General features: G+C 37.4%; 1 protein-coding gene across 7 annotated transcripts in view; it reads left to right on the forward strand.

The window, feature by feature from the left end:
- Positions 1–20106, forward strand: part of TFDP2 (transcription factor Dp-2) — a 169190-nt gene that overhangs the window by 75097 nt on the left and 73987 nt on the right. Inside the window, exon 1 of one of the 7 annotated variants that reach the window (XM_063113520.1) lies at positions 6494–6552. The exons of the other annotated variants lie outside the window; for them this stretch is intronic. The gene's annotated coding sequence lies outside the window, so the exon portion shown is untranslated. Of the gene's footprint in view, positions 1–6493; positions 6553–20106 lie in introns of those variants that run through there. 7 annotated transcript variants of the gene reach the window in all.

The raw sequence follows: 20106 nt of genomic DNA on the forward strand, positions 1-20106 counted from the left end.
AGCTCTGCACACATTTTTGTGTTACTTTTAGAGCTTTAATAACTTTGAATTGTTCTTAACATCTTAGTTTTCTTTTTATTTTATCCAATGGTACCCTTATTCCTAACATTTGTAGTTGTTAGAATTTATTCCATTCTTCCTACTGAGTCTTTATTAACAAGGAAGAAGGCACAAAACAATCCAAAAACTGTCTATACACACACACACACACACTTTTATATATTTAAATATATATATATATTAAATAAATATATATATATTTAAATATATAAATATAGAATGTTATTAGCCTCATTGGTTTTTTACGATTATGTGGTAAGGACTTGTACCTACCATTAGTGTCTGATTCACAGGGACTCTGTATGTATTTGCTGAGTGGATGAAACAATGACAGATTCCACTGTCAGATTTTTCTCTTTTCAGGTTTTTTTTTTAGCTTCCATTTGTTCTCTGCCCTTTAATTTTGGATCTTTAGTTTATATATAGGGATGTTTGAGATGGACAAGAGAAAGTTGTTGTTAGTGAAACTTTCAAAGTGGAACTTCCTCTCAAGGTAACACCATTAAGAAAAGTCAGAAAGGAGGAAGGTATAAAATTGTGAAATCACTGTAAAATAAATGTTATGCATTTTTGATTTGTGTGTCATGGGGCACTTATTTTTGGAAAATCTAGTTATTCAAATGCCCATTAAAATGAAAAATGAAGTTATGTTATCTTTATATTAATTAATGTGTATTAATGAGATAAGAAATTTTGCCATAATATTGGATTATTTATGAAGAAAGAGAACTAGAAAAAAATGATATTTCAAGAGGAGGAAAATGAAAGTTCCAAATATGAGGAAAGAAAGCTGGAGGCAAAGAGATTAGGAACAATGAAACTGTCTAATAGCATCTGTTATCCTAGTTGATATTAAAGGGTTTTGTGTTGAATTTTTTTTTCTCAACTCTTCTACTCTGGATTATAAAATTTTATAGTGTGGTGTTTAGTTAGAAAAGACAGCTAATCCTCTAGAAATTAGTGGTTATTTTGCAGCCAGTTTCTAATGCTTTCCTTGCTTTTTGGTTCCAGATCTTTAGACCTCACTATGAAACAATGCAATTGTTGGGAAACACTAGACACAATCATTGGAAAATCTTAATCATATGTGGCAGAGTGGCCACAAGCAAATGCATGGGACCTAGGCCTGAAACTTCATGGCTTTGTTTCATATGTGTATCAATTTATATATAATTGATCAAAGCAAATATATGACTGCTACCTATTTCCATAGAAAAGTAGCTGAATAACTTTTGCTTTATTCTGTAGTATCAGTGTGTATAATAAAAAATAAATATTTAGCCTTTGTCTCTGGTTCATTGTGCACAGTTCCTAAAGCCCTTAGAACTTTCAGAGTGATGAGTGTCTTTTGTATGCTATAATAAGATGACTGGTGGCTGGGGGCACCTAGATGGCTTTCATGAAGGGGGCTGGTCACCAGAAAGATCAAGCCATGATGAGAGGGTTGGGACTTTCAGCCCCATCTCCATCCCTGACCTCCAGGGACGGGAGAGGGGCTAGATATAGATTTAATCACCAATGGCCAATGATTTAATCTATCATGCCTGTAAGAAAATAATCTAAGTGATTCATTTTCAGAAATGACTTATCTGAGGGTGTTTTAAGTGATCCAGGCACAGCCCCAAAGTTGTCTTAACTGGTCCACCCCATCCCTGGAGGGTTACTGAACAGATAGAGCTCTCCTTGAGATGGTAATTAGTTACTAGCCCCCATTGTTTCCTTCATTCCCTGGTGTTTCTCCTTTCACAGGGCTTGAGCTGGCCTTTTTTGCAGGCTTGTCCTGAGCCCTCAGACAAATTTCTTACAAGTTGGTAATAAGTTGGGATAATAAATCTTAGGCGTCATCTGAGAAGATTGTGTACCCCATAGTACTCTCAGCCAATGAAAAAGTGGGGGGAGGGACTTGCATACTAGGGAATAAATTGCTTGTTATAGCCCTTTTCTGCGTGCCTGCGCTTCAGACACCCTAACTTTGCAAGGCTGTAATTAAAGTCTCACTTCACTGTACTTCATTTCTCTGTGTCCATCCTTTAGTATTGGAGGGGTGAGGGCATTTCTCACAATGCCTATATTGTAATCTCCAGAAAAACCCCTAAAGGACAGGGTTCAGAGAGCTTCCAGGTTGGTAAACACACAGAAGTGCTGGAAGGGTAGAATGCCTGGGAGGGCACAGAAACTCCACACTTCTTCCCCTATACCTTGCTCTACATATCTCTTCCATTTGGCTGTCTCTGAGTTGTATCCTTTATGTCAAACCAGTAGTGTTAAGTAAAGTGCTTTTCTGAGTTCTATGACTTATTTTAGCAATTATTGAACCTGAGGAGGTCATGGGAACCCCTGATTTTGTAGTCTGCTAGCCTGAGTACCCCATTTGTGGTGGGAAGAGGGGTGCAGTCTTGTGGGACAGAGCCTTTGACCTGTAGTGTCTGCTGAATAGTCACTGTCAGAAGTGAATTGTTGGATACCTAGTTGGTTTCTGGAGAATTGGAGATTTGGTTGATGTAAGAGAAAAATGCACATGTTTGGTGTCCAAAGTGTTGTGAGTAAAAACAGTTCATTATCACATACTTGAATTCAAAGACATTCTAGATTTTATTTGTTTTGGTCACTGCATTCTCTCTTTTAATATCTAAGGTTAGTATACCAAGATAATTTTTAAATGAATTCAACATTTAAAAAATAGAATACTAAAAATATTAATTTACATGGAAATTTCTAGAAAACACAGCTTTACTTAGATCAGTAATTAGAATCAGCTGTACCTAGTAGACTATACTCTCCTGGAGATGTAAGCCCTTTAAGGCAATATCTTTATCCCAGTTTCTGTGAAATTTAAGTTGGTGATCTTCTAAGATAATTGTGACTATTTTGCAGGCCATAAAGAAAAAAGTGACATCTGGTATGTCTGGAACATAGACTTTAAAGGATTCTAACATAAACACATACTGGGCTCAATTGATATTGAACTGACCTGGGGAAAAAATATGTCTGGATTGCATGAACTTTGAAGTGGTTTGTGTAGGAAACTTTATAAAGCCAAGGAACTGAATCTGGGAACTGTGGTCAAAGAGGAAAACTTCTAGCATCTCCCTACAGCCATATTTAGTTCTGCAGTTATTTCCTACTCCCTCCCAACTCAGTCTGTATTTTTGGAAAGAGAGAGAAATGTCTTTCTCTGATATTTTTTTGTTCACATTAGATAGTTAGGGTTAACCCTAACCCTAACCCTATCACAAAAACTTACCTATTAGAGTAAAATAATTTATGGAATTGACAACACTCAAATTGTTTCACCAGAGTACTCTTAAAAATTCTGGATTAGATGATTAACCGTAGTTCACAGTGCCTTAGTTTCACATTATCCTTAGGTTTCAGAAATTCCTTCTGAATGAAAGAGACAAAACAACCCATCCAGGAACAAATTATTTTCTTGGATGGCAGAGCAATATCAGTTCTTAGCACACATGAAATCAAGCTAAGAACCAGAGCTAATCCAAGATTTGAAGTTTTCTCAGCCCTGCTAATTTTCTCTGTAATTTTGCTTGTATTTGCATTTTCACACAATTCTCTCAAGTGATTAAGCCGAAATAAAAGAAGTTTTTAAAAATATTTTTCTTTAAAAAGGATGTTATTATCTTGTTTAAAAAAAAAAAAAATATGGTGTGGGCCGGCCCGGTGGCTCACTCGAGAGTGTGGCGCTGGTAGCACCGAGGCCGCAGGTTCGGATCCTATATAGGGATGGCCGGTGTGCTCACTGGCTGAGTGTGGCGCAGAGAGGGTTGCGATCCCCTTACCATTCAGGAAAAAAAAAATGCTGTAATTTTTCATAATCCTATGGTGGCCATGTAAACGCACCATTCAGATCTCCTGCTGGTAGGAGATATAACTGACTGACAGTCCCAGCTGTGGCCCCTCTGGATCCACCATCTCATTTTTGCTGAGGTCCCACTGATTGTAGCTCCTCCCAGCCAGTGAATGAGCATGATGGGATGCTAGTGTAAGCCCGTTCATAAGGGACATGGGACCCTTCTAATGAGCAGAGCATTACTTATCTATTGCTGCATAACAAATTACTCTAAAACTTACATCATGCTAAATATAAACATAGGCTAAGTCCAGACCCAAATGACATCAGTAAAATATTCAAAAATAATCTATGTGGCTAAAAATAATTATGATTTTCAAAAGCTTTTTTTGGCTGTATGAAGCATTACACTTACTATCTTTTATTGTTTATTTATGTATCAGATCTATTCTTAAATCAATTACAACCTTTGCCATGGGGGTTATCTTCTATCTCTGGGTAGCATTTCATAATGCTAGTAACACTCACATTTGTGTATCAGGTTTCACAATTCTAATTCAATAAAACAACTGGAATGTGGTATACATTATTGCAATGGAGTCAGGATACCTGGGTCAAACCCCAGCTGACAACGTGGGTGGTCTATAATAAGTCATTTAACCTATATGAGATTCACTTTCCTTATTCATCAAGCTGAAAAAACATGCGATAAAGTGGGGAAGACAATGTTGGGGACACACAGATGGTGCAACCAGCAATCCAAATGCGTGCGAGGCCACTGAGGACAGAAATCTCTTGAGAAGCAGAAGGCCAGAAGTTATACTTGAACTCGATTTTCGGAAGAACCACCACGGATTGTGAAAGCTGGGCCTCATGAGCCTTCTGATCTTTTGAATTTTAAGCAGGAGATATTGGAAAAAGTTACCACAGAGATAACTGGTTTGTGGCAGACAGCAATTATAGAAACATCCATTTTTGATCCTTTATTGCAGTTTCCTATCATTGGGAATGGGATTCAACAAACAGTGAATTTTTCACCTACATATAGGGAAAATGAGCTGTTTTAGACATATAAAAAGAAGTTAATTTTGCTTAAGTGGTATATTGTTGCCGTAGCAATCCATTTCAGTAAGAGAGAAATCACAGGTTCAGATATTGGCATATGAGGATACTTCAAAAAGTTCACGGAAAGATTCGTATTAGGGCCGACCTTGTGGCTCACTCGGGAGAGTGCGGCGCTGGGAGCGCAGCGGTGCTGGGAGCGCTGAGGCCGTGGGTTCGGATCCTATATAGGGTGGCCAGTGCGCTCACTGGCTGAGCATGGTGCGGTCGACTTACTGGTCACAAAAAAAAAAAAAAAAAAGAAAGAAAGAAAGATTCATATTATCTTTCAATTCTATTTTTCCATGAACTTTCTGAAGTACTTTCCATGCTTGGCTGAGAATCTACAGTTGATGGAATTATGAATGCCTCTAAGGCAAAAGCCAGCATCATTCAAGGAATTATATTATGGCAGGCCCAGGAAGCTTCGTTAAGGATTTGCTATGTACCTACCATGTGCCTAAAACAGACACTATGCTAGGCAAAGTCACTTGCTTTATCATGTAATCCTCACAATAGCCCTATGAGATACCATGTTTATTCCTTTTTTAGAGATGAGAAAATGACTAAGAAATTTACCCAAGCAGTCAACCTTAGTGTGTGACAAAGCTAAGATTCAAACTTAGGGTTATTTCATTTCATGTCCTTACTGCTGCTTAAAACCTATTACTACTACATAAAGCCCAGCTTCCAATTATTGAAGCTAGCACAGTTCCTAAAAAAATAATAGGCTTAATAATTTTTTTTTTTTTTTTGCTTCCAAGGTAGGAAACTGATATTAACTCTGGATATTAGAAGGGGAAACTGAAGCTTATATATAAGGTGATAGACCAGGTTCCTAAATCCTGGAATTCCTAGCCCTTTCTCTGCATTAGCATTTCCCTGAGATTCATCGTGATAATAATGATGAAGAAGAGAATGGGAAGTTGGAGGAGAAAAAGTGCATGCAGTTGTAAGATCAAGTGTTTTCATTCTTTGAACAGCCCACATGTATTTATTGAGTGCTTACTAAAAGTCAAGCACAGTGCATGAAAAATAACAACAACAACAAAAACAAACCAAGACAGTTTAATTCCAGAGAAGTTTCACCCTAGTGGAAGGATACTGACAATTAAATAGACAATTAAAATATAGTGTAATAAGTGCAGAAATGGGATAGAACAGGTGCTGTAGGAGCACAGAAAAAACAAACTAAACCCACAGAGGATGGAGGTAGGGCTACCAGATAAAATATAGGACATCCAGTTAAATTTGAGTTTCAGATAAACAATGAATACTTTTTTAGTAAAAATATATCCCAAATATTGTCCTGTATTTTTATTTGATATGTCTGGCAATCCTGTATATCTTATTCATGTTGTGTGTATCAGTAATTCTTTTTTATCACTGAGTAGTATTCCATTGTCTGATATAACACAATTAGTTTATCCATTCATGAGTTGATGAACATTTGTGTTGTTTCCAGTTGCAGACTATTATAAAGCTGCTGTGAACATTTATGCATTGCTGTGAACAAGTTTATGCATTGATATAAGTTTTCATTTCTCTGAGGTAAATATCTAGAAGTGGAATTGCTGGGTCATATGGTAAGTGTTTAATTGTATATTAAATCACCCAACATGTTTTCCAAAGTGTTTATAAAGGTGGTATTTCTACCAGCAATGTATAAGAGTTCTAGTTGCCCTGTGTGCTTACCAGCAGTTGTATGGACAGTCTTTTTTCATTTTGGCTATTCAAGTGAGTTTGTATGGTATCTCACTGTGGTTTTGATTTGCCTTTCCCTAATGACTAATGATGTTATGCATTTTTTCATCTGCTTATTTGACATCAGCAGATCTTCTGTGATTATGTAACTATTTAAATCTTTTGTCCACTTTTAAAAATTGGTTTGTTTGTCTTATTCTGTATACAAGTCCTTTATCAAATATACCTGTATATTTTGCTAATATTTTCTCCCGACTCTAGTTTGTCTTTTTATTTTCTTAACTATAAACTCTGAAGAACAGACATGTTTTATATTTTGATGTGCAGTTTTATCAATTTAAAAAGATAGTTTGTGCTTCTTTGTATCCTAGTTAAGAAGTATTTGCCTAAGCCAAGATTACTAAGATTTCCTCCTATAATTTCCTCTGATTTTATAGTTTTAGCTCTTAAATTTAGGTCTATGATAAATTTTGAGTTAATTTTTGTACGCAAAGTGAGACTGAGGGATAAGGTTTATTTTTCTTGTGTATAAGTATCCAGTTATTTCAGCATCATTTATTTAAAAGACTATCCTTTCTCATAGAATTGCTTTGCACCTTTGTCAAATATCAATTGATTATATAATTGAGGGTCTATTACTAGAATTTTTTTTGTTCCATTGATCTATGTCTATCTTAATGCCATTAACACAGTCTTGATTAATGTAGTTCAGTGGTTCTCAATGAAGGGCACCTTTGCCCCCAGGGGACATTTGGCAGTGTCTAGAGACATTTTGCATTGTCATAACTGGTGGGAGGAGGTTGCTTCTTGTAGGGGTAGAGGCCAGGGATGCTGATAAACATCCTACATGCACAGGACAGTACCTCATGACCAAGAATTAGCCAGTCCAAAATGTCAGTTGTGCCAAGGCTAAGAAACTGCTGTAGCTGCATATTAAGTCTTGAAATCAGGTCTGTTTGTTCTCCAATTTTGTTCTTTTTCAAAGTTGTTTTGGCTACACTAGGTCCTTTTTATTTTTATGTAAATTTTAGAATCAGCCTGTAAATTTCTACAGAAATGTCTGCTGAGATTTTGATTGGGATTTTGTGATCTTTAGATAAGTTTGGGAAGACTTGACATCTTAACAATATTGAATCTTCTGATTTATGAGCATGGTTTATTTCTCTATTAATTGAGGTCTTCTGTAGTTTCTCTCAGCAGTATGTTGCAGTTTCCATCGTGTAGGTCTTGCATGAATTTTGTTAAATATACCCCTAAGTAATTAATGTTTTTGATGCTTTTGTAAATGATATATATTATTTTCAGTCTCTGATTTTTTGTTGCTAGAATATAGAAATACAGTTGATTTTTCTATATTGCCTTGTTGTCTGTGACTTCGCTTAACTTTACTACTAATAAAGTTTTATAGATTCCATAGGATTTTCTGCATAGAACAATATTTCATCTGTATACAAAGACAGTTTTTTTATTCCTTTTTTATTTCATACCTTTATTTCTATTTCTTGACTTACTACACTGGCTAAGACCTCTAGTTCAGTGTTGATAACATTAATGAAAATAGACATCATTGTCTTGAGGAACAATTTTTTATCATAAGTGTGACTTTAGCTGTAAGTTTTGGTAGTTGCCTTTTAGCACATTGAGGAGGTTCCCATCTATTTCTTATCTCTTGAGAGTTACTATCATGAGTGGTTATTGAATTTTGACAAATGTACGTCAATTAAGATGGTAGTATGTTTTTCTTTTTATTCTGTTGATATGATGAATTACAATGATTGGTTTTCTTTTTTTTTTTTTATTGCAGCAAATCATATCATTGATTGATTTTTGTAATGTTAACTCACCTTGCATTCTGGGATAAACTCCACTAAAGCATGATATATATTATCCTTTTTATATATTCTCGAATTCAATTTGCTAAAATTTTATTTAAAATTTTTGTGACTGTTTATGGAGGATATTGGTCTGTAGTTTCTTTACCTTTAATGGTTTTGTTTGTTTTGTTGTTTTGGTTGTTTTTATTCTTTTTCTGAAGTATCTTTTGACGTTAGTTGCCATCTTGCTTTATCTCATTATTTTTAGAGGATAAACACTTTTTATAATGTCTGTTGTGTTTTGAGTGCTTTGAGTGCTATTTATCAAGGACTGTACTAAGTTCCTTTTGTCCATTATTTAATATCATCCTCACAACCTTCTTGCAAGAATAGGTACTATTATCACGCTAATTTTAAAGACGAGAAAACTGAAGCTCAGAGCAGTTAATTAACTTTCCCAAGTGGTAGAGAGAATTCAAATCAAGACTTTCAGTTCAGAGGCCAGTCACTGTAGTGGATTGAATTGTGTCCCCCATGTTTTATGTATTAGAAACTTAGCCCCTACTATGACTGTTAAGAGGGTGGGAAATCCTATTATGTTAATTGAAAGGTGGAGCCTTGAAGAGGTGATTGGATTGTAGGACCATGCAGTAGTGAATGGATTAAAAATGGTGGTCAGGGGTGTGGTTCTGAGGGCTTTAAAAGAAGAGAAGAGTCTGTCTTTGTCTCTCTCTTCTCTCTCTGCCATTTTTGCAATGTGATACCCTGCTGTCACTGAAGTCACCACCAAAGAAAACTTTCACCAGATGTGTTCCCTGAACTTTGGACTTCCTAGCCTCTGAAACTGTAAGCAGTAAATTTTGTTTTCTTATAAATTGCCCAGTTCCGTGTATTTTGTTATAAGCAACAGAAATGGACTAAAACAATCATCTAAACCTACTGCTCTTCATTCATATCTTTCTCTAGAAATCTTTCATTAGCATTGGACATTAATGACAAAATCAGAAGAAATTTGAAGATCTATATCTCCACTAATCTCAAACTATGTCTTTATGTTAACTGGTTTTAATATTCCCTATGTGCTAACTTATTTCTTGTTTTTCAGTTTATTTTTAGAGTGTCTCTGAAAATTGGCATATTAGCTCACTAATTTATAAGTTTAATTGAACTCGCTTTATTATGGATTAACTTGAATGTTTCTAAGTATGGTTGCTACAATGCTTCAGATTAAACTTTATGTTTACTGGCCCTCTTTTGACATTGTTAATTGGGATTAGAGCTTCCTTGAGAGAAAAATATCACTTTCTTTTTTACTATGCTCAGTATCAGTAAGCATATTTCTGTTAATGGAAGATTGTAGTATGGCTGAAGGTTAGGGGGAGAGGCAGAAGTAGATGGGAACCTATCTCTTCTAGTTATCTGCTGTTCCCAGGTTGAATGTGTACTAGATTATTGTAGGACTTTTTCACCTTAAGAATTCAACTCTGGGAAGCTTAAGTTTAGCTGTCAGCTAGCTATTGGGACCTGATTTAATCTTCTCTACTATCCCATGTCAAATTTGTGAAAATTCACAGGGAAGAAAAGTTAGAAATAAAATCAGAAACTGGCAATGCAAATTAAAATATGCCAGGCCTTAGGAGGAATTTCCATGAGTAAAACTAAAGATAGAGATAGATCCCTGTGACAGAATAGCATGGACAGTCAGAAGAAGGTAGATTTCAAAAAAAAAAAAGAAGGTAGATTTCTACCTATCTCTACTTCGTATCTACAAACTTATGGTCTCTGCCAACCAGAAACTTGGCAGCTGCCCGTGTGTAGCAACTGCTATCTGTAGCTTCCAGGGCTCTTTTTCTTCCTCGCATCTCTTATCATTGCCTCTCTTCTTCCCTGTAAATGCAGTGGCAGAAGTGGATTGGTTGTGATGGCTTTTCAGATGTGAAGGGAGTAGTAGTAGGGAGGGGCAGAGAGAAGAAAATCCATGAGAGTGACGTGCATTTTTTCAGGTCCTACTTCAGACAAACATACAAAAGAAGTTTTTTATTATGGAAAATATCAAATATTTACAAGAGTAAAGAGTACAGTTTAATGAACCCCTTTGTACCAATCACCAGCTTAAATGACTCTTGGGTAGGCCGTATTTTTGACTAGGGAAGAACTATATTCTGTTTCAAAGTAGGATTAAATTACCAATCACATATGCATATGACAAGACAACAGGATCAGTAGAGCCTTCCTTAGTTTATCAGAGACATAGTAAAATGGCATCCTTAACCTAGAATCCATGAATTGACTTCAAGGCATGACAGACTGAATTGGTGAGCAAAACTCTTATGTTCTCGGGAAAGAGTTCTCTTCAAAGGGATCGTTAATCCTCAAAATAGACAAGAGCCATAATACTACAGGCATACCTCAGAGATATTTGCAGGTTCATTTCCAGACCACCACAATAAAGTGAATATCGCAATAAAGTGATACACAATTTTTTGGTTTCCCAATGCATATAAAAGTTATGTTAGTAGTATACTATGGTCTGTTAAGTGCACAGTAGCTTTATGTCTAAAAAAACAGTGTAGAGAGTGGCCAGTTGCTCATCTGGTAAGAGTGTGGTGTTGATAACACCAAGGTCAAGGGTTCAGATCCCTGTACTGGCTGACCACCAAAAAAAATAAAAAAACAATGTACGTACCTTAATTAAAAAATACTTTGTTGCTAAAAAGTGCTAACTATCATATGAGCCTATAGCAAGTCATTACATTTTTGCTGGTGGAGGATCTTGCCTCAGTGTGGTTGGCTGCTGGCTGATCAGGGTGGTGGCTACTGAAGGTTGAGGTGGCTGTGGCAATTTCTAAAAATAAAACAACAATGAAGTTTACCACATCAATTGACCCTTCCTTTCATGAAAATTTCCCTGTAGCATGCGATGGTGTTTGATAGCATTTTATCCACAGTAGTACTTCTTTTAAAAATGGCATCAGTCCTCTCAAACCTTGCTGCTGCTTCATCAGCTGAGTTTATTTATTTATTTATTTAGGTATAGAAACTATTTATTAACAGAAAGGCCTGCAGATTATTTCAAGCTTATTTAATATTCTAAATTCTTTGTTGTCATTTCAACAGTGTTCATTGCATCTTTACCAGGAGTCGATTCCATCTTGAGAAATCATTTTCTTTGCTCATCGAAAAGAAGGAACTCTTCATCTGTTAAAGTTTTATCATGAGATTGCAGCAATTCAGTTCCATCCGAAGGCTCCATTTCTAATTTGGTTCTCCTTCTGTTTCTTCCACATCCACAGTCAATGTCTCCACTGAAGTATTGAACCCCTGAAAGTTATCAGTGAGGGATGGAATTAACTTCTTCCAAACTCGTGTTAATGTTGGTATTTTGACCTCCTCCCATGAATCGTAAATGTTCTTAATGGCATCTAGTATGGTGAATCCTTTTCAGAAAATTTTCAACTTACTTTGCCCAGATTCATTAGTGGAATCACTGTCTATGGGAGCTATAGCCTTACAAAATGTATTTCTTAAATAAGACTTGAAAGTCTAAATTATTTCTTGATCTGTGGGCTGCAGAATGGATGTTCTGTAGTAGGCATGAACACAACATTAATCTCCTTGTACATCTCCATCAGACTTCTTGTGTGACTAGAGATGTATTATCAAGAAGTGGTAATATTTTGAAAGGACTCTTTTTTTTTTTTGAGCAGTAGATCTCAACAGTGGGCTTAAAATTTTCAGTAAACCATGCTGTAAACAGAGGTGCTGTCCATCCAGGCTTTGTTTTTCCACTTCTAGAGCACAAGCAGAGTAGATTTATCATAATTCTTAAAGGCCCTAGGATTTTCAGAATGGTGAATAAGCATTGGCTTCAACTTAAACCCACCAGCTGCATTAGCCTCTAACTAGAGTCAGGCTGTCCTTTGAAGCCTGAAGCCAGGCACTGACTTCTCCTCTCTAGCTATGAAAATCCTGGATGGCATCTTCTTCCAGTAGAAGGCCATTTCATCTACACTGAAAGTCTGTTATTTAGTGTAGCCACCTCCCTTAAGTATCTTAGCTAGATCTTGCCGCGGCTTCTGCATCAGCACCTGCTGCTTCACCTTGCACTCATGTTATGGAGACGGCTTCTTTCCTTAAACCTCATGAACCAACTTCTCCTGGCTGTCAACTTTTCTTTTGCAGCTTCCTCACCTCTCAGCCTTTACAGAATTGAAGAGAGTGAGGTCCTTGCTCTGGATTAAGCTTTGGCTGAAGGGAATGTCATATAAAACTTTCTACATATCAGCAATAAGGCTGTTTTGGTTTCTTATCATTCATGTGCTCGCTAGAGTAACACTTTTAATTTTCTTCAAGAACTTTTCTTTTGCATTCACAACCTGGCTAAGTGTTTGGCACAGGAGGCGCCTAGCTTTTGGCCTATCTCAGCTTTTGACATGCTTTTCTCACTAAGCTCGTTTCTACCTTTTGATTTAAAGTGAGAGATATGCAAGTCTTCCTTTTACTTGAACACTTAGAGGCCATTGTAGAGTTATTAGTAGGCCTAATTTCACTATTATTGTGTCTCACAGAATAGGGTGGCCTGAGGGAGAGGGAAAGAGGTGGGACTGTGTGGTCAGTGGAGCAGTCAGAACACACACCACATTTATTGATTAAGCGGTCTCTTATGGCAATTGTGGCACGTCAAAACAATTACAGTAGTAACATCAAAGATCTCTGACCACAGATCACCATAACAGATATAATAATGAAAAAGTTTGAAATATTGCTAGAATTACCAAAACGTGACACAGAGACATGAAGTGAGGCACATGGTGCTGGAAAAGTGCCACCAATAGACTTGCTCGACACAGTGTTGCCACAGACCTTCATTTTGTAAAAACTATGCTTTGGTCAACTATGTTTTGATCAATTACAGATTGCATATATGATAGTAGTCTCATAAGATTATAATACAGCTGAAAAATTCCTGTCCCTAGGATCATTGTAATGTAGCACAGTGCATCACGTGTTTGTGATGATGTTGGTGTAAACAAACCTGGTGGGCTGCTGGTTGTGTAAAAGTGTAACACATTTAGTTACATACGGTTCATAATCTTCAATAATGATGCTAAATGCCTATATTATGGCTTATGTTCTTAATATACTATACTTTTTATGGTTATTTTAGAGTGTACTCCTTCCACTTATCAAAAAACGTTTGCTCTGAAACATTCTGCTGCGTTACGCCGGCAGCAGCCTCAGACATCTTGTGTTTACTGCATCTGTTGATTGCATGATTTTCTCCTGTGCTTGATTTAATCTTGTGTTGTTTTGTTCATCATGGCCTCTAATGTACAAAATCCACTGCTGATGTTGCCAGTAAAAGGCCACATTGAGTGATTAACCTGGAAACAAACATGATTAAGGACTACAAAGGTGGAAAATCAGGGTTGGTTATTTCTCACCAATCATGCATGTCCCATTCCACCATAGATAGATATGATCTTGACGAACAAGAACAAAGTGACATAAGCTGTTAAAGGATCTGCTTAATTGAAGGCAATGAGTCTAACAAAAATTTGAGAAGGGCCTGTAATTATACTTGGAGGAACTTCCAGTCACCGGTATTCACAGAACTGTGTTCCTTTCAGCGTCAAGGTGATCACAGCAGAAGCAAAAAGTTTGTCTGAGATGTTGAAAGAGAAGGCTGGACCTAACTAAGATGTTGAATCTACTGCTAGCTCTGGGTGGTTTAAACAATTCAAGAATCATTTTTCAGTACCTAATGTGAGAGTGAGTGGTGAGTCTGCAGTGCTGATGTGAAGGCAGCTGAACATTGTTGGAAACTCAAGATAAACTGATTGTGGAAGAAAATTACTTGCCAGAGCAAATCTTCAATATGGATGAAACTTCCCTATTCTGGAAATGGATGCCTGAAAAGACTTTCATTCATAAGGAGGCCAGGTCAATGTCAGGTTGTAAGGCTTTAAGGGCCGGATGGCAGTCTTGCTTGGGGACAATATGGCAGGTTACAAATTGAAACCCTTTGTGATCTGCCCCAGTGAGAGCCCCCAGGGCTTCAAGCATATCGGTAAGCACCCACTGCCAGGGAACTACAGGAGCAGTAAGAAATCATGGATGTCCCACCTCCTCTTCTAAGATGCCGTCCTGAACTGCTGTGCCAGCGAGATGGAGAAGTACTGTTTGGAGAATAATATACCTTTTAAGATTTTGCTTCTTGTTGATAATGGTACCTCACATCTACTTTTATTGGTGATCTTCATCCCAATGTCAAAGTGGTGTTTCTCTCTCCAAATATTACATCTTTGATCCATCCAATAGATCAAGTAGAGCAATTTTTGAGGCCTACTACCTAAGGAGGACTTTTGCCTAGGCCATTGCTACAATTGAGAAGACATCGACAATTCTGGAGGGATACAGCATCTGTGGCTGCATTAAGAGACTTGCTTGAGTGATAGCATCAAAAGTGTATGAATGACATCTGGAAGAAAACGCTCACGAGATTCGCTCATGACTTAAAAGGATTTGCCAAAGATGAGGAGGTTGCAAAAAGTCAACAAGGTTATGGTTGTGATAACAAGCAACTTGCACGTGGATGATGGTGAGAATGACATTGAGGAGCTTCTAGAGGTAGTTAGTAAGGAAGTAACTAATGAGTTGTTGGAACTGAAACAGGAATGCTAGCTGAGAAGAGGCAGAAGAAGGGGAAACTGAAGAAAAAAAAATAAGAACACCCAAGAAAATTCACAGTCAGAGGTTTAGTAGAAGCTTTTGCAGACCTCAGCAAACTTTAAAATGTTCGAAAACATGGACCCCAACATCAAAAGGTTTTCATTAATAGAGAGGAATGTTCATGGTTCATTATCTGCTTACAAGCAAATCTCTGATGAAAAAAAAAGAAACAAACCAAGCAAACCACCATGGACATATTTCTGAAAAGAGTGACACCTCCTCATGAAGAGCCTCAGGCAGGTCCTTCAAGAGGCACTCCAGAAGAAGGCATTGTTACCATAGAAAATGACAGCTCCATGTGTGCTGTTGCCCCTGAAGACGATCTAGTGGGACAAGATGTAGAGGAAGAAGACTGATATTGAGGATTCTGACCCTGTACGTTTGTGTCCCACGGCTAGGAATCTGTACCCTGGACCTCGGTGTTATCAACACCACACTCTAACCCAATTGAGCTAAGCAGCCAGACCCTAACAACTTTTGACCTTTATTTTAACATGAGTACTGTTACTTCCTACATAGTCATTTGCTGGGCAGCCATAGAGTGCTGTAACCAACTGAGCTAACTGGACAGCCCCCTGTGTCTTAGTTTTTAATAAAAAAAAGTTTTAAATGTACAAAGAAAAAGCTTGTAGAATAAGGATATAAGGAAAGAAAATATTTTTCTACAGTTGTGCAATGTTTGTGTTTTAAGCTAAATGTTATTACAAAACAGTGAAAGTTAAAAAATATTAAGTTTATAAAGTAAAAAAGTTATAGTAAGCTAAGGTTAATTTAAAGAAAAATAGTTTAAAAATAAATTTAGTGTAGCCTATGTGTGCGGTGTTTATAAAGTCTCCACTAGTGTACAGTAATGTCCCTGGCCTTCACATTCACTCACCACTCACTCGCTGACTCACCCACAGCAACTTCCAGTCCTGCAAACTCCATTTGTGGTAAGTGCCCTGGACAGGTGTATTACTTTTTATCTCTTATACTATGCTTTTACTGTACCTTCTCAATGTTTAGATATGTTTAGATACACAAATACTTACCCTTGTGTTACAGTTGCCTATGGTATTCAGTACAGTGACACACTGTACAGATTTGTAGCCTAGAAGCTATAGGCTATACCATGTGGCCTAGGTGTGTAGTAGGCTATCCCATCTAGGTTTGTGTTAAGTATACTTTATGCTGTTCAGACAATGATGAAATCACCTACCGATACATTTCTCAGAACATATCTCCATCGTTAAGCAATTCATGACGGTATTTATACCTGGAAGTGGGCACACCTAATCATTTGTCTTTGGAATTTGTTCAGACTAAGTCTGAAGTTGAGGTGGGTTTGGATTTTGATGTCGCTATGATTATTTTCAGTGTACCTCCTGATGCTGTTACGTTGTGTTTGGGGTCTGGGGTGCTTTATGATTTTTCTCATTGTTCCTGCTCCACTGGTGGCTTTCCTGAGTCCCTTCATGCCTCGATCGTGGAGGAAGAATTTCTCTCCATATACTTGCCCTGCACTAGTGGCTGACTGATGCCACTTGTTACTTGGTGCCAGGGTCATGGTGGTGTCATAAGTAGTTCTCTACTGTCCTGGTCCAGCCTCAGTTTTAGGCATTCCTTGTGCATTTGGACCTTAGGGGTGGTACTTTGCCCTTTCCTGAGCAGTAGCAAACCTCTGCTTGGTATCAGTGTAGAATCCTGGGCCTCTGAGGATTTCCTACCCCTCTCCCAGAGATAGGATTTTCACTTCTACCCCTCCCCAGTAGCAGTGGGATATGTGTCCCGAGTATGGGAGACTCTCCCAAAGATGAGAGGGTCCTCCTTCAAACCTTCTCCCAGAAGATGTGGATTTTTGCCTGAGCCCTGGGGATGAGAAGATTTGCTGCACCTCCCTCAGTGGCTTATGACTTTTATTTCATAGGACAGAAGGATTCATAGGAGTGGGGGAAGCTTTGTGCCTATCCCCCAGTAGAAGCCGATTACCTTGCCCACATGTGTACCACTGTGGGGCCCTCTCTTTCATCTTCTGCTGTGCCCCTAAATCTTTCCAATCTGTGAGCACTTGGTAGAGGCTACAGCAAACTCCCTTTGTTTCTGGGGCTTCCAGCTATTCCACATTGTCACATTAAACCAACTGGACTTATAAGAATTTGTTAGTATTTTAGCAGATTTCTTCTTAGTTGTTTGTGTGATGGCTACTCTTATCTCCCATGGTCTGTCAAAGGTAAAGAAATGTGTCCTGCATCTCCCTCATGGGGTTTGTCGCTCTTTGGAATTCTGTTCACTTGATTGTCTTGCAAATTCAGTTCTGTGATAAGCACTAATTCTTCTTTGATTCTAACCAATATAATACAACATAAAATAAAAATAAGAGGTTTAATGATCAGAAGGGAGGAGACAAAATGATCATTATTTGTATGTAATGTAATTGTGTGGTTTGAAAATTTAAAAGAATTAACTAAAAATCATTAGTACTAATAAAAAAAATTCAGTAAGGTGCTGGATTACAACATAAATATTTGCAGCCGAAGTTCCAGTTTAAACCTATGCTAGGATTTAGTTATATCTGGGCATGTCTATTGAACTAGTAGAGCAGTCCACTAGAGTACTATTTGGTTGAGGAATTGAGAGAGAATCTGTTTTGAAGGAGGAAAGAGGAGAATCTTGGTGTTTAGAAAGGGAAAATGATTCTGAGTATTGCATGGTGGTGGTAGTCATTCAGATTTGTCTTATGGCCATAACTATTCAAGTCATGTATGTGTCCTGGAAGAATAGGATGGGCATAAGTTTTTTTTTAAAAAAAAAACAAACAAGAATTATCTTTTAAAGTACAATTTAATGAGAATTGTCTTGTTAAGTCACAAGCAGAGCTGCTTATGCATATCTCTTATACAGTAATAGGTAAGGGAACAGAATATGCTTCCTTATTTCAGAAAATGAGAAGCTTGAAGCTTTGACAATTTCATGGATGTCCAGTAGAGGAAGGGGGCAGTGGTCTGTGCCTAGGGGATGTAGCATTTACTCAGCAATACTTAGTGGGAATGATCTTTTAATAAGGGCATGTACAAGACCGAGGCAGGGTTTCTGTAGCTTAGATATACTTTGGAATCACCTGAGATCCTTTAGGACACTACTTTGCTTTGGTCCCACCCTCAGAGATTCTGATGGAGTTGATTTGACATGTGGTTTGGGCATGAGATTTTTATGTTTCCCACTTGATTCTAATGTGCAGCCAAAGCTGAGGATCATTGCTGTAAAGGCTCACAGAAATACTTGTGGCCTGGGGAGGCTTCCTGAGGTTTGGAAGTTTTGCATTAGCAGATCAAGGAAATATCAAGTATCATTAAATTATCATCATTGCAGCAATATACATAAAAATCAATTGTTTTATTATGTACTAAGAAACATAAGACTCAATAAATGAAAGTTATTTCATATTCCCAGAAGGAAAGATAAGTACTTTAAAGTTGACAGTTCTTCCAGAGCAAATGAAAATTACGTAATACCATTTTAATCAAGTTTTATTGGAGTTTTTGAAAACCAGTAGTGTCACCCCAGCACCCAGATCTTGGTTTCTAATACCATTCTCCAATAAAAGGATCGAGGACTCCTTGGAAAAATAGCTCGTCTAAAGTTGGGGTAGGGAGTATATAAGATGAACCTGGATATCTTGTAGTGCCAGAAATTAAAAAAATATTTTAGAAAACAAAATGATGGGCATGCCAATGCAGCACAAGCTAACCTGAAAAAGTTTTCCAGTGGCCAAAGCTGAAGCAACAGAATAAATAATGTAATGTTGGATTTTAACCTGAAGTATAAAATAAAATCTAAATAAGTGATTGAATAAATAAATAAGGGAGAAGAGATAAATCTCCCATAGAGAATTCCATAGCTTGTTTGTTTGTTTGTTTTGCAGCTGGCCAGTACGGGGATTCAAACCCTTGACCTTGGTATTATAACACCATGCTCTAACCAACTGAGCTAACTGGCTCATCTCCATAGGGAATTCCAAATAATTTACCTAGGTAGTAGACCCACAGGGAGGCGAAGCTTAAACCTTCCTCCCTCCTTTAGTATGTATGGGCTGCACTTAGTGTGGTGCTTCCAGAGAGTAGTGTATAGAAACGTGCAGTGGGTGTGGGGGAGTAATTTTATAATGGAGAAACCTAGAAAACACCACCATGGCTAGATGATCCTGGAGGTTAACTTTATCAGTCATAAGTCGTGTTAATAGCATGTTCACTTGATAGGATGTGATGAGATATCTCTCCCAATAACCTCTAACCTTAGTCTAACCATGATAAAAATAACTAGACAAATCCACATTGAGTGGCATTCTACAAAATACTTAACCAGCACTCCTCAGAACTGTGAAGGTCGTTAAAACAAGGCAGATATGAGAAACTGTCACAGACCAGAGGAGACTAAGGAAATATGACTAAATGTAATACAAATAAATAAGCTAAATATTGACCTGACAAGAAAAAATAGGGCAGCAGAATGTGTAATTCACAAAAAAGGAAATGCAAATGGCTAATGAAAATATGAATACATATCCAACCTCACCAGTAATCAAAATGCAAATTTACATGACAAAGGCCAACTTTTGCCAGTTACATTAGCAAAGGGACTTTTTGTAAATATTTTTGTTAATACTCACTTTGGGGAGGTTGAGCAGAATATGGGAACTCAGAGTGATATAACCTCTCTGGAGGATAATTTGCTTACTACATATCAAAAAGCTTAAGAATATGCAAACTCTTTGACTTGGCATTTTCTCTTCTGCGGATTTGTCGTAATGAAGTAAAGAAAGGTCTGTGGGAAGATTTTGGCAAAAGATGTTTACCACAGCATTGTTGCTAATAATGAAAAATTGGAAGCAGCATGATAATTAACTGAGTATAT

This window comes from Cynocephalus volans, chromosome 11, assembly GCF_027409185.1.
Source record: "Cynocephalus volans isolate mCynVol1 chromosome 11, mCynVol1.pri, whole genome shotgun sequence".
In the NCBI taxonomy this organism is placed as follows: Eukaryota; Metazoa; Chordata; class Mammalia; order Dermoptera; family Cynocephalidae; genus Cynocephalus; species Cynocephalus volans.